General features: G+C 42.2%; 1 protein-coding gene across 2 annotated transcripts in view; it reads left to right on the forward strand.

The window, feature by feature from the left end:
- The window catches only part of LOC307211598 (uncharacterized protein), a 158,964-nt gene that overhangs the window by 109,194 nt on the left and 36,856 nt on the right, over nt 1-12,914 (forward strand). The window lies entirely within an intron of this gene.

The following is a 12,914-nucleotide window of genomic DNA, read 5'->3' on the forward strand; positions in this document are numbered from 1 at the left end:
CTCAAGGCAACTTACAGATAAAAATAAGAACTGCTAAAAGCATAGGGGGAAACCGTTCATTAAAAACAATTAAACATTCTTAGAATTTAAAATATCTGCCTGCCTATCTACCTACGATATATTAAAACTATACAAATAATTACAATGAAAACACCATGCCTGGGATAATTTTCCCTAAGGGGGAAGAGAGCTGCACAAGTCAAAAGTGTCACTGCTTATTGGGCAACTTTGCTCAGGATAGACATGGAGTTGTCCCATGTTAAAGCCATGTAGGGGAGAGTCAGGCCCTGATTGTCACCTGATGAGAGTCTCTCTTGCTGGGAAATGAGAGGTCATTACAGATGCCTGACCTGGCAGAATGATGTCTTGACCAGAGGCCGCTGGCCAGTGAAGAGCTTGATCAAGGAGAGTCTAGCTCAAAATGAATTGACCACTAATGAATTGATACTGATGCTGATTCAGGATTCTACCCTCTCCCTGGCTGAAAAGCACAAGTTATGAAGGAATGTCATTTGAATATTCTCTATACAGGAGCTATTCCAGATGGATGTAAACCAAGCACTTGGGAAGAGGAATATTTGGCCCATTATAGATAGTAATATCCTAGAAGTATACCTAAAATGAATATTTCAGGCCTTTCTATATGACAAAAATAAGGAAAGAAAAAAGAATCTCTTAGTTGGTGGGCGGGGAAGCCATGGTCTCTTTATGCAAGGTCTGAAAATACAGAGACAATGCTAGAGAACTAAATTAGTTGTAAATAAAATAAAATAAAATACTAAAATAAAAGTGAGATTGAGTAGATGCATTTTATGGTCTGTGAGAAGCTGATGCATCGGTGATATGCAATCACCAAAGGCAGGGTTATGATGGATGCCCCCACAGACCTTCCTTCTGTTTATGGCATGGGAAAGGTCAATTTTTGTCCTGTACAATGTGTCACTGCTAAAAATATGACTCCAATAATTTATGGCAAATTGCTCTGCTAATTTACCACAAACTATAAATAACACTGCTTGAAAACAGCACAATATGCTCCTGCAATAAACAAGGAAACTATTCGCTTGATTCAAACCATATTGATGATAACATGTTAATTGGCACGGCCTAGTCTTTGAATTGTGTATTCTCAGGAATGTGCTTTCCCACTTTCAGCCAGCATTCATGTGCCATTTTGGGTACAATTAGATAAACCTACTGGCAAAGTTACACTTCTTAGGTGATGAGAAAGCATTGATACAAGCTAGATCTGGGCCTTCAACTATGTCCATGCTGTGTAGGATGCCAATAGCATTCTGGAACCCTCAAGCTTCTTTTAGAAGCAAACTTCTATATCTTAATGCTGCAGGGGGAAAAGGACCTGAATACTTGACAACAAGGAATCCACAAAGTGAAAAAAGAAGTGAGCCAATTGATTATGACAATCAATATTTGAGATCTCATAGTTTCTAAATATATATATTGATACACCAGCTAACAACAACAGCAACCAATTTATCATTTATATGCTGCCCATCTAACTGGGTTTCCCCTGCCACTCTGGGCAGCTCCCAAGGGAATATTAAAAACACAATAAAACATTAAAAACTTCTCTATACAGGGCTGCCTTCAGATGTCTTCTAGGTCAGATAGTTGTTGATTTCCTTGACATCAGACAGGAGAGTGTTCCACAGGGTGGGTGTGACTACCGAGAAGGCCCTCTGCCTGGTTCCCTGTAACTTCACTTCTCGCAGTGAGGGAACCGCCAAAAGGCCCTTGGAGCTGGACTTCAGTGTCTAGGCTGAAAGATGGAGGTGGAGATGCTCCTTCAGGTATAAAAAGAAGAAGCAAGGCTTGATATGGGGCTTATATCCCTAGGATAGTTATACGGAGATAACAAGAACCTCCACACAAACAATTCAATAATTTTGCCACATAGAGATAATGTTATCAGGACTTTCTCAAACCATAGTAAACTTGCCTCACTTTCCAACATACTACAGTTTTGGGTGGATTCCAAATCAAGAAATGAAATGAGCTACTTTGGACAGATTTGGCACTTATTCAAGTCAAAACAGGATCTCTGCAAAATTCCCTAATCCAAAGTGGGCACCTCTGAAGTGATTTGGTGATTCAGATTCAACAACATCTATGCAGATACTGTGTCTGCAAAAACTGAAACATTTCTCCCCTGGCTTGTCAAACAAAAATGCAGGGATACTTGGACATAGCAACAACAACAGCAACAACAACAACAACAACAACAACAACAACAACAACAACAACAAAGATTCTGCACATTCAAGTATTTCTGTCCACACATCCACCTCTGTCAAATCAGCTTTACACTCAGTTCTCTGAACTGTGGTGCCAATTCAGCAGAACACGAGCTTAATCTGCCCACCTACATTCACCATAATTCCCACACCCAGTCTTCTAATATTTTCTTGGGGCACTTCCACAATTTTCCCAATGAAACCACAGGGAGGGAAGAAATTCCCTTTAATCCCCTCCCTATTTTAATGCAACCTAGCACAAAAGCCCCCAAGCTCTATCTATTGGGGGGGGGGTGCGCTACGATGTTTGCAAATTCCATTCAATTCTGCCAAACCTATAATCTTTTAGAATTTCCCTAAGGTAGTGAATGAAGGAGGAACAATCCCCCCCAACTGGGATTTGGATTCATACCTAAACCAAATTGGCCATCCTACAAAGCAAGCTGTTTTCTGCAGCACCAAATCAGGATCCGATCTGAATCTTGTGGTCGGTGCACATTTCTTTACCTTAATGGTCCCTTAGGGATGGAAACACCAAGTATAAATATTTCAATAAAGAATAAACAAACTTTTCTGAAAGGTGCAGTTAAACCTTTTCTATTCCATTCTCTTTAGAACTTCACCATGCCCTGTTCCCCTTGCCTTTCTGTGATCACCCTGTCCTGTGCAATATTTAGATGAAAAACTGTAGCTGGAACTAACTGTAAAGAAAATATGCAGTGTGTTCACCTTCCATAGCCTCTCAGCCTCCAAAGTTCATATCCATTCTATGCAAAATTTATGGCAATGGCACATGAAAGCTACTACCTTTCAGGGCATTTACCACCATCAACTCAGTAACTATCCCTTATGATAAGGTTCTGATCTCCAGTTGCTCTCCGATGATTGGATATTCCAGTGACTGCTAGGAGCACCTACCTATGCGTGTTGAAAAATGTTGTGAGAGTGACCAAGCCTTTTTGTCAATGGCTTAAAGCTTAGATAAGCTCAGAGTGTTTAAATTGGCAATTCTAATAGCTACCCGAATCCAATTCAATTCACTGTGGCTTGACTTGTAAAGCAATTGGTGATACAGCGTTAATGCCAACTAATCTGATAAAAATTGACACAGTGACAGTGCTTGGCCGTTAGTACAGACAGCCCTTTATGTTATTGTAAATCCATTGCAGTTTTACAAGTTATCAGGGCGAGTTCATGAAAGGGCAGAAAATTTCCCCTCGCTACATAGCCAGATAAGGTGACTGAGCCTGCGAGGCAACCTGCAGTCTCCTGCCACGTTTCTGCCAAACAAGCCACTGAATTCAAGAGCATTAAAAGGCAAAATTCATCACAACTAATTTCTATTTGCCGTCTATTAGGCTACATTGTTTTGTCCTCAACGTCAGGTTAAATAATGAACCTCTTGGAATAGAGTAAATTAACCTCCACTTTATGTTCATGTCATTGTCAAATGGAAACATCACTTGTACAAATGAAAAAGATTCATTAGTAACACTAATGCATAAGCTGCACTCTAGTAAAAGATAAGAGCGATTGAGGTCCTGTCATAATGCAGTGTCGAACTGCCGGCTTGTTATTTATGACGCCTGCCATAATCTTTGGAGATTATTTTCAGCAATGGTAATTAGCACACAATGCATCAAGAACAATTATGGAACAATGTCTTTGCTTGACAGGTACGCCACACAGCTGCGGGCGGGCTGTGATCCATGAGAAATTCAATCAAATCTGCATGCTGCCAGGAGTTTATTAATATTTCTCCTTTCTGAAGCAGCTTGAAAGGCAGCTATGCTTGACCGGCCACCCAAAAATACTTAGCAATGTGACATGAGCATGTTCCTTGTTAACATGTACCTGTTAGCACCAAGACTTCCCAGGCACTTAGACCAGATGAGAAAATGTCAGTTCATTTGCAGCTTGTAACATCAAGGGGGCAAGTCTGTTCATTTCTACATTTCCATTTTCTCTCTCTTATTCAGATAGTATGAATATCGTTAAATTAAAATGTCAGATCAAAATGCTGATCTGGCTTAAATCAATGACATCATCTCTGAAGGATGACCTGTGCTGCCCAGGAGGGCATCTGCCTCATTGAATACCTGGCCTACCTATTAAATTAAGATAAGCAACATCCATTGAGTTCCATATGTCCTTAAGGCCAACTGTCAGTAGCTTCACGACACTATGCACCTTACTAAGCACTCTGAGGGCATAGAGGAAAGACTCTCAGCCTTACAGCTGTGGGACACTATCCCTGGGAGAATCATCAAAGCCCATGCATTGGGGGATCAACTCCTGTTATTTCTGCGCTGTGGGAACCACAGCATCCTGTTCCCCAGAGTGGCCAACAAGAACTTCCAAGAAGCCCAGAAGAAGGACATCAAGGCACTAGCTCTCTCCTATTCTGGCTGCCCAGCAGCTGCATGGTTTTTGTGTGTGATGTGAAATGAGTCTTGAAGTGAGTTTCATAGCAAGTTCAGCTCCAAGCAGTAAACTTCTTCCTCCAGAGATGGTTCTTCTCTCCCCACCCCTCCTCTAGTTGCCAACATTCTGTTACTTTGGAGGGACAGAGAACATAACCCAGGAAGGGCCTCTGCAGACAACAGCAGACTTGATTCTTCATGGCTGGACCTGAGAACAACTAGGCAGGTGCCTATAAGGTCTCTTGGCATGACTGAGGTTCCTGCGTGCTATGGAAACCTCTTCCCCTCTTCTCCTCATGCATGCCCTCCAATATGTTATGGGGTTTCCCCTCCCTCCAACCTTTCAAAGCAGAGTTGGGGATGGCAGATTTGAAGGGCGACAGGTTTCACATCCCTGCAGTAGCAGGCAGGCCTCTGCAGAGCTTGTTTGAGGCCTGGGGGTGGGAGTATTGATAGAATAAACTCAAACAAAAAAGAAGCTGGTCCCTGGTGGGGCACCGTGGCCAGTCCAACCCTCCAAGACCTGGGGCAATGTGCCTGCCTGCCTCCTCCCCCTGCATGGGCCTAGTAGCAGCTATGCCTTTGCATGAGTTTATGCACGGGCAATTTGTGTCTGTGTTCACAGAGTGAAGACGTGCATTGTGTTCCCCAGAGATTCTTGCAGTATACAACCATCACTATCTCCATCATAATAACATACATTTTAAGCATAGAAAGGCGCAGCACCACTGATACAGTCGTATTACATTACTAATCCTCATGGTGAAAACAGCAACTTCTCCAGTTGTACAATTCATGAGGTTTGAAATTCCAAGCCATTATCATGACTAAAGCCTGGGCTGTGGGGTGGAAGGAGTGAGTTTAGATCAGATTTTCAATCTTGTTTGAATTTACTTTTTTTTATATAAAAAAGTCAATGTTAAGCAAATCATAGAAACTAAACATAGTACATACTATGGACTTGGGATGGTTGGCACCAATTTGCATGTACATGTTCATAGATTTATATCATTGACATAACATTTACATGGATAAGCTGCATAACAGGCTATGAGGGTCATGTCACATTTCTTTTGTGATGTCACTTGAGCCAGAAAAACTCTCTTTGGGATTTTTCAATTATCTGGAGAAACTGACGAATGGTGTGGGTGGGTGTGATATTAGAAATTCTGCAAAAATCCAGTGCAAATTCAAATTTGCAACCCTGCTCTTCAAAACCATAATATTAAGATTGGAAACCATGGTATTTAAACATGAAATACATTAGAGAACTTCTATGTGCATGGCTTCTGTTTTCTGAGCTTTTCAGCTGCTTTCCTGTTTTGTTTTCAAAGTTTTCTAGCCTCAGTCAGGAGATGGTGGCTTCTCCGTGTTAATGAACACTGCCACTCGATTGAGATGTCAGTAAGGGCCCTGCAAGGCACACAATAGTGACTGAGATAATATTTGCAGCCCAATGGACTGTGGTAATACGTTGCCTGCTCTTGTCATACAGCCTCGTTAAGATAGTTTGCCTGGAGCTCCAAGAAATGGGAGACAGAAATTTGCTGCACCGTCCTATGTGCAAGGTTAGCATGGTTTGAAGCCTGGAAAGTGGCTCTATCTGAGCAATCCGTTGGCACCCTCCTGCTTTTACCTTGCATTTGCTAGTGGTTTCACTAATGGTGCAGCGGGAGGTACATCACCTTCAGTTTTGCCACTGCACAAATTTAGACCAAAACACTGTGTATCTGAAGATAATTGTACCTAGGAGGCCCTGTTTCCAATGAGTGGGGGGTCTTTATCCTGATATTATTCCAAGTTGTCTCTGGCAATTGTTCCTCTCCTCACACAGTTCTTCCAGTTGTGCTGTGGGAAGAGCAAAACAAACAAGGAAATAAATAAGTGTTGTCAATGAGAGTCATTTTGCATTTGCGTTCTTGATTTGCGTACTTAATAGCAATGTATTCCTCTGGACTTGTCTCTATCTCCCTGCTGCTCTGTCCCAAATTCCCCTTTGCTAATTGTGACGCTATTTCCCAGCTATTCTTTGGTGGCTCACATTCTCTCTGAATATCTCCAGGTATTTGACACTCAACAGACAGCTGATATCTTGGAATATTTGCAGTCTGCAGCTACATTCAATATGTGAAAGTATTGTTTGCTGATTTGAAAAATGGTACATCGTAGGTGGTTTTCAGATTTTCTGCATTCAGGGAACATTTTCTAGAACTGGGTGAAATGTCCTCTAGCTCACTCCACAAATTAGTTCAACTTGGGCATTTGAAAAGCCCAATTACCCTCTTTCCATAAACCTCCATGCTTCTGTTCCTACTGCCATATGCTGCTCTTCCATCTTTCCCCCTTTAGAAGCAACTTACCTTAGGAGTGACTCCCAAGTGGTGGGAGGCAGAACAGAAAGTCAGGAGGCCAGGAGAACCTTGAATATAACCTCTATGGTGCCTAGCAGAAACATGTTCTGTAGGTCATTTCCCACCAGGTATTGTGGACATTATCTTGGGAAAGGAAGAGGGGATAATGGGTGGTTGCATGTAGATGAATGGAAGAAGGAGACCTCACAGGGTCTTTCCTCAACTGTAAAGCTTGCCCTATTTTCCACAGAGGATCATGGAGCATAAAGCCAAACCCTGTAATCCCTGGTAGTAGATAATGCCTGGCAGGAACATCATTTGTAGCTGATAAATGGTCCTGCCAGATCTTTCCTGGTCCACTTTCTTGCCCACCACTTCCTGTTACCTCTTTTACAAAAGGTAAGCCTCTTTTGCTTCATAAAAATAGAGCACTGGCAGGGAAGTGGTGGAAGTTTGGTGTGAGCCCTATCTCAGTTTGGCTCCAGATCATAGTGGATTGGCCCCAACTTGAAATATGTTGTTTTCGTGAGCACAAGGATATATTTCAAAAACCAAAAAGAAACTGCACCATACAAAGTGAGCATGGCATGGCACAGAGATGTCCCCAGGTCCACTAGCTCCACTTCATATGGAATGAGACTGGAACCCAGAAGCACATCTGCCCCAACTGGAGCCCAACTTGCTTGGATTTCTGCTCAAGTAGAACTCTGATCCATTTCTCTTTGTAGAGACAAAATGGGATAAACCCATGTATGCCACCCTGTACTCCTAAGATGAAAAGGAACATGATAAATAACTTAACAATCCATTACGGCTGCAAGCTATTTCATTCTGCTGTAGGTTCCTTTAATTAGTTAAGCTTCAGTTTTGCAGACAGTTTCATGAATCTGAATCTTGTTAATTGCAGTGTGCATTAAGTACTGGGCGGGGTGTAACTTTGTGCAGAATTGCAACCATGAATTCATCACAATGGAAACATAAAATAGAAAACAACCTTTAATACATTGCAAGTATGAGAAGACAGAACTCGTCCTGTCCACTAAAATATTGAGCCCGCTTTGACTTGGAACATGTTCCTTCTAATGTAGAGCCCATTCAGCTAAACCTTGACCAAAATCCATTTAATGCCTATTCAAGAAATCTGTTTTCCAGTTACAATTCAGGCCCTCATTGCTGATTTGAGGAACCAAACTAATTTCATGTGGTTCTCCCAACACCCCTCATGACATTTATGACATATTTTTCTGTTTAGAAGGAATGATCTTTTCCAGATGCCAGCTGATCTGAAACTACCTAATGAGATTTCCACAGATGTAGAGAGGTTTTTTAAAAAATTGTATTTTATATATTTTTTCCACAAAGGATGATGCTCTCCAACACAAATATTTCTGTTCCAAAAAACATTACAAATATACTTGGATGAGTGCTGAATTAATGAACACTTGTTCGATGAGAAAAAGAGAGAGGCAGTGTTGTCAGTTCTTTTACTCTTTTTTGGTTTCATAATCTCAATGTGCAATTATACTTAGGCTAGAATATAGTCACTGAAGTCCATGGGACTTCTTTCCAAGCAAGCAAGCTTTAAATTTGGCCTGTTAGTATACCTAAACACTGTTAGAAAGGCAGTTTTAAGAGATAAAATGAACATTGTTCATTTTATTCCATATATATCTCTACAATTCCATAGTTCTCTGCCCAATAAGACTATGATCTTGAGCTGTGGATTTCAAAATGACTTGCACTAATTACTATCAACAATATAATGTAAATTGTGATTTCTTAGTGGAAACAGAAAAGTCACACCACATGTAATGATTCTTTTCTTTCCCCTCTAAATGTGTGTGTGTGGGGGGGGAAGGAAATAAATATATTTGGGTGGTGGTTTTGTGTGTGTGTTATTTTGGGATTGCAATAAACATTATGAATTTTTAATATCCAGGTGAGTGATTTGATTCTTAATCCCTATCCAATTCCTACCTCCAGATATATCCATCACTGACCTTACTGCTGTTCTGCCTCAGTTTCCCAAAGATACAAACTCCCTCAGTTCAGGTCTCCAGCTCCTTTTCAAGATGCAGAAATTTTACATCAGCTACTGATATCCTTCTGATTATGCGGAGTAGCACATTCAATCAAATCGACTCTAACCCATGAAAGCTTAGACCATATAGGCTGTGCTCAAAGCATGCTTTAGCATGTCAAGAACAAGTCAAGGTGAGCCTCAGCCTCATTCACTTCCCTCTCCCCTCTCCTCTTCTGGCACAGCTGTAGTAAGGAGGTCAGAAGCTTAGCTTCTATTTTTGAGTAGCCACAGTTTGGGCTACATAAAAATTCTAAACCTGGGCTATGAAACCTGTGGCCCTCCAGATGTTTCTAGACTACAACTGCAATCACCCTTGACCCTTGATCATGTTGACTAGGGCTGATGGGAGTAGGAATCTAACAACATCTAGAGGGCTACAGGTTCCCTACCCTAAGCAATGGCTATGGTTTGTTTCATAACCCATTGTTTGAAGTTGGCTTGCTTTAAACAAGCCATACTTAAGGTTTGTTGTATTTGGATGAAATGACAATGGGCAGTCAATCAAAAATGGAATCTGAAGCTTCTGAACTCCTCCTTACAGCAGCACTGCAGGATGAGGGGGGAGCATGTAAATGCAAAGGGGGGCAGGCCTATTCCCATAATAGTAAACCATGGTTTACTGTGACATCCAAGAGAAAAGACAAACCTTTTTTTCTGTAGCAAACTGACCCAGGCTCGTCCTCTGGAAGTTGTTCACATTAAGTGTGTGGAGCTCCCATATACCACCTGACAAGCGATTTTCTGTGCTTGATTAATTTTAATGTGCTGAATAATAGATGGGATGTTGCATAGGCTCCAGTTAACCCTTTAAGCGTACCTTACATAACTTTACATAACTATTAAGTTCAAATATCTTTGATTTTCCTCTGCATTCATATTCTGTTCCTTAGTAAGTTGACCTCTTCCCACACCCAGTTACACTTGGGGGGCGGGAATTGCAGTAGAGTCTGGAAATATTTAAACGATATCCTTCTCACTGTTGTCAGAGCAGAACACCCACAATTGAGCATGTGAGGCCAGGCCCGTTCCAGCTCTGAGATCAGCTTCACAGATGTCTGTCACCTGTTTCTAAGGAAATGTGCAAGTGTTTGGGAAAGTGCAGAGTCTCATTGTTGTTGTGGGAATCTGAAACCACTCTGAACTCTGCCCTGACATTGCTTGTCAAAAATATTTAAAAAGAAATAGAACATTCTTTCGTCAGTCATTAGCCAGGACCTGCACTAAAGGCTCTGCCCTGTAAAATTCCAGAATGACTGGCAAGGATTTGAGTGGCAGGAGAGGCAGCTCAAATCCTAGAAGGCCTTTTCAAGGACCATGAGGACTTTGACAGCCAACCCTCTGCTTAGGATAACTGGTTTCCCCAAAGATACTTAACTTTGGGGATGGGAAGGTTATTTGTTTGCAGGGGTCATGACTTGAATACCGTAGTTCTCCATTTGTGAGTCAATTCAGCAGAATCGTTCAAGTTCGGCCTGACTTGCATATGATTTCCTTTTCCTCTAGTATACTTTCAATAACTGCTCTTTTGCTGTGTTGATAAAAGTGAGGTTTGTGTTATGTTTATATTTCACGATGCTCTTTAGAGGGTGGAAAGGTGCAGCAGAAATCCTAGCGCAAACATACAAATGACAAAGCTGTTCCTGTACCGGTTAAAGTGAGATGTACCACTTAAAGCTGTAGAGGGAGGGGGTATGTAGGGTGGGTGGTGCAAATTTGGATGCTTCCCCCACCAGGAAGGCTATTGGTACATATAAAAAAGTGTGTCAGGGAATGACCAAACGCTTCTTCCTGACATGCAAGTTTCTACACATTGGGAGTTTTAAATCAGGTGACCATTCACACATGCCTCATTCTGAGGTGTACAACCTAGGAAAAGCTTTCGCCAGATTACGACTCCATAAACTGATCCTTTCTGAAGTTCAGACTACAGGCAAATGCTATGCTAAACATGTTGTGATGCTCGTGCAATGGGCCATGACATGATTTACCAACATGTACATAAATATTTTGGAAAAGAAAATATATCACAGAAAACTGAATCTTTGACCTGGTCCGGTTTTTATGGATGAGTGCCAGGATTGTGTCAGAAATCCATTACTGAGTCAGTCTATAAGGATTTATCCTTCCAAATGTGGCACGCTTTCATTATGTTCACTGTTATTTCCCCCCACCATGCACACAGGGAACTGTGTTACTGCAAATAAAAAGGGTGGATTGTTTTTAATATTAATCATTTACACAGCACTTTTATGGCCAAATTCCAAACAGATTTATTCAGCAGTAAGTCTCACTCAGTTCCATGGGACTTCCTTTCTAGGAGGTATGCATATGAACCTAGGAAGCTGCCTTATACTGAGACAGACCATTGGTCCACCCAGCTCAGTATTGTCTACGCTGATTGGCAGCAGCTCTCCAAGGTTTCACTCGTTACCAGCTCTACCTGGAGATGTCGTGGATTGAACCTGGGACATCTTGCATGCAAAGCAAATGCTCTGCCACTGAGCTACTGCCCTTTGGATCACAGCCTTAGGCAACCCTGCACATATTTACCAAGAGGGAAGTCCTCACAGAGGGAAAGCTTCTTTCCCACAGTTCCCTTCCCCCGTGGCCAATCTGGCAGAGTAAAATGGCCACTTTGGGCAGCAGTTGCTAGGGTAGCATGGAATGGTGCTGAGGTGTTGGAGGGTAAATGTTGGGCTATGTACACAATATCTTCTTCTTCTTCATTGGCGATCACTCGTAGCCGAGTAAGATTGTCTTCCATAAACACAGTTTTAACAATGAGTCCTTAAGTGACTGTGGAGGCCAATTCTGGATCCACACGTCCTTCCACAGTGGGGACATTGGTTTCCAGTCGGGAGTTGATCATGGTGTGGATTTGCCAAGCCTGCCTTTCTCTTAGCGTGTTTCTCCCTTGCGTCCTGAGTTTGAGTGTCTTCAAAGCCCATGACACCTTTGGTAAAGGCTGTTCTCCAACTGGAGCACTCGCAGGCCAGTGTTTCCCAGTTGTCAGTGTTTATACTACATTTTTTTAGATTTGCACAATATACATATAAAGCACATCCCAAGCACATTTCCCACCTCAAAGAATTCTGGGCCTTGTAGTTTGTTAAGGGTTACTGGGAATTGCAACTCTGGGAGGGGTAAATAACAGTGCCTGGAATTCTTTGAGGGAAAGTGTCTTTAGTGTGTACATAGCCTATGTGTTCAACTAGGCCTGCCCTGTATTACCTAAACTGGCTGGCTGGTACACTGGGCAATGCTCTCCCATTACCAGTGCCAAAGGAAGATTTAACTGCCAGTGCAGTTGGTTTCTAGCGGCAAGGAGTAGGGTGCTTCAGTCATGGAGCCAACGAGGCTCACATGTTTCCTCCTTCAGCAGTGTGATGGATAGAGAATAATCTGCTGGACCCTCAGGCAGGATGTTTCTTGGGCTCTCTGCTTGAAGGCATCTCTCCCCCCCCCCACTTCATGGTTCTGGAAGATGATGGACATGTTAGCTGTGGTTGTGCAGAATTTCTGCCTTCTCCTGTGGCCCTTGCAGCTTCTTCTCCCACTCCTTGTTCTTTATGTTGTAGAGTGGTGAAGTCACTGTGGAGAAGGCCAATCTCTATTGCACAGTGAGGCATCCTGAGCAAGGGGCATCAGACAATGTAGGAGTAGGGGTTGGCAGAGGAGCAGAAGAAGCTGGTAGTCAGATATGCCTACATTAGACTTCATGAAAATAAATAATGCTAGCTTCTCGCAGTCCATTACCCACATAGATTTTTGGGCTTTAAAGGAACCTTCTGATGCAGAACCA

Source organism: Podarcis cretensis (assembly GCF_951804945.1).
Source record: "Podarcis cretensis genome assembly, chromosome: 2".
In the NCBI taxonomy this organism is placed as follows: domain Eukaryota; kingdom Metazoa; phylum Chordata; class Lepidosauria; order Squamata; family Lacertidae; genus Podarcis; species Podarcis cretensis.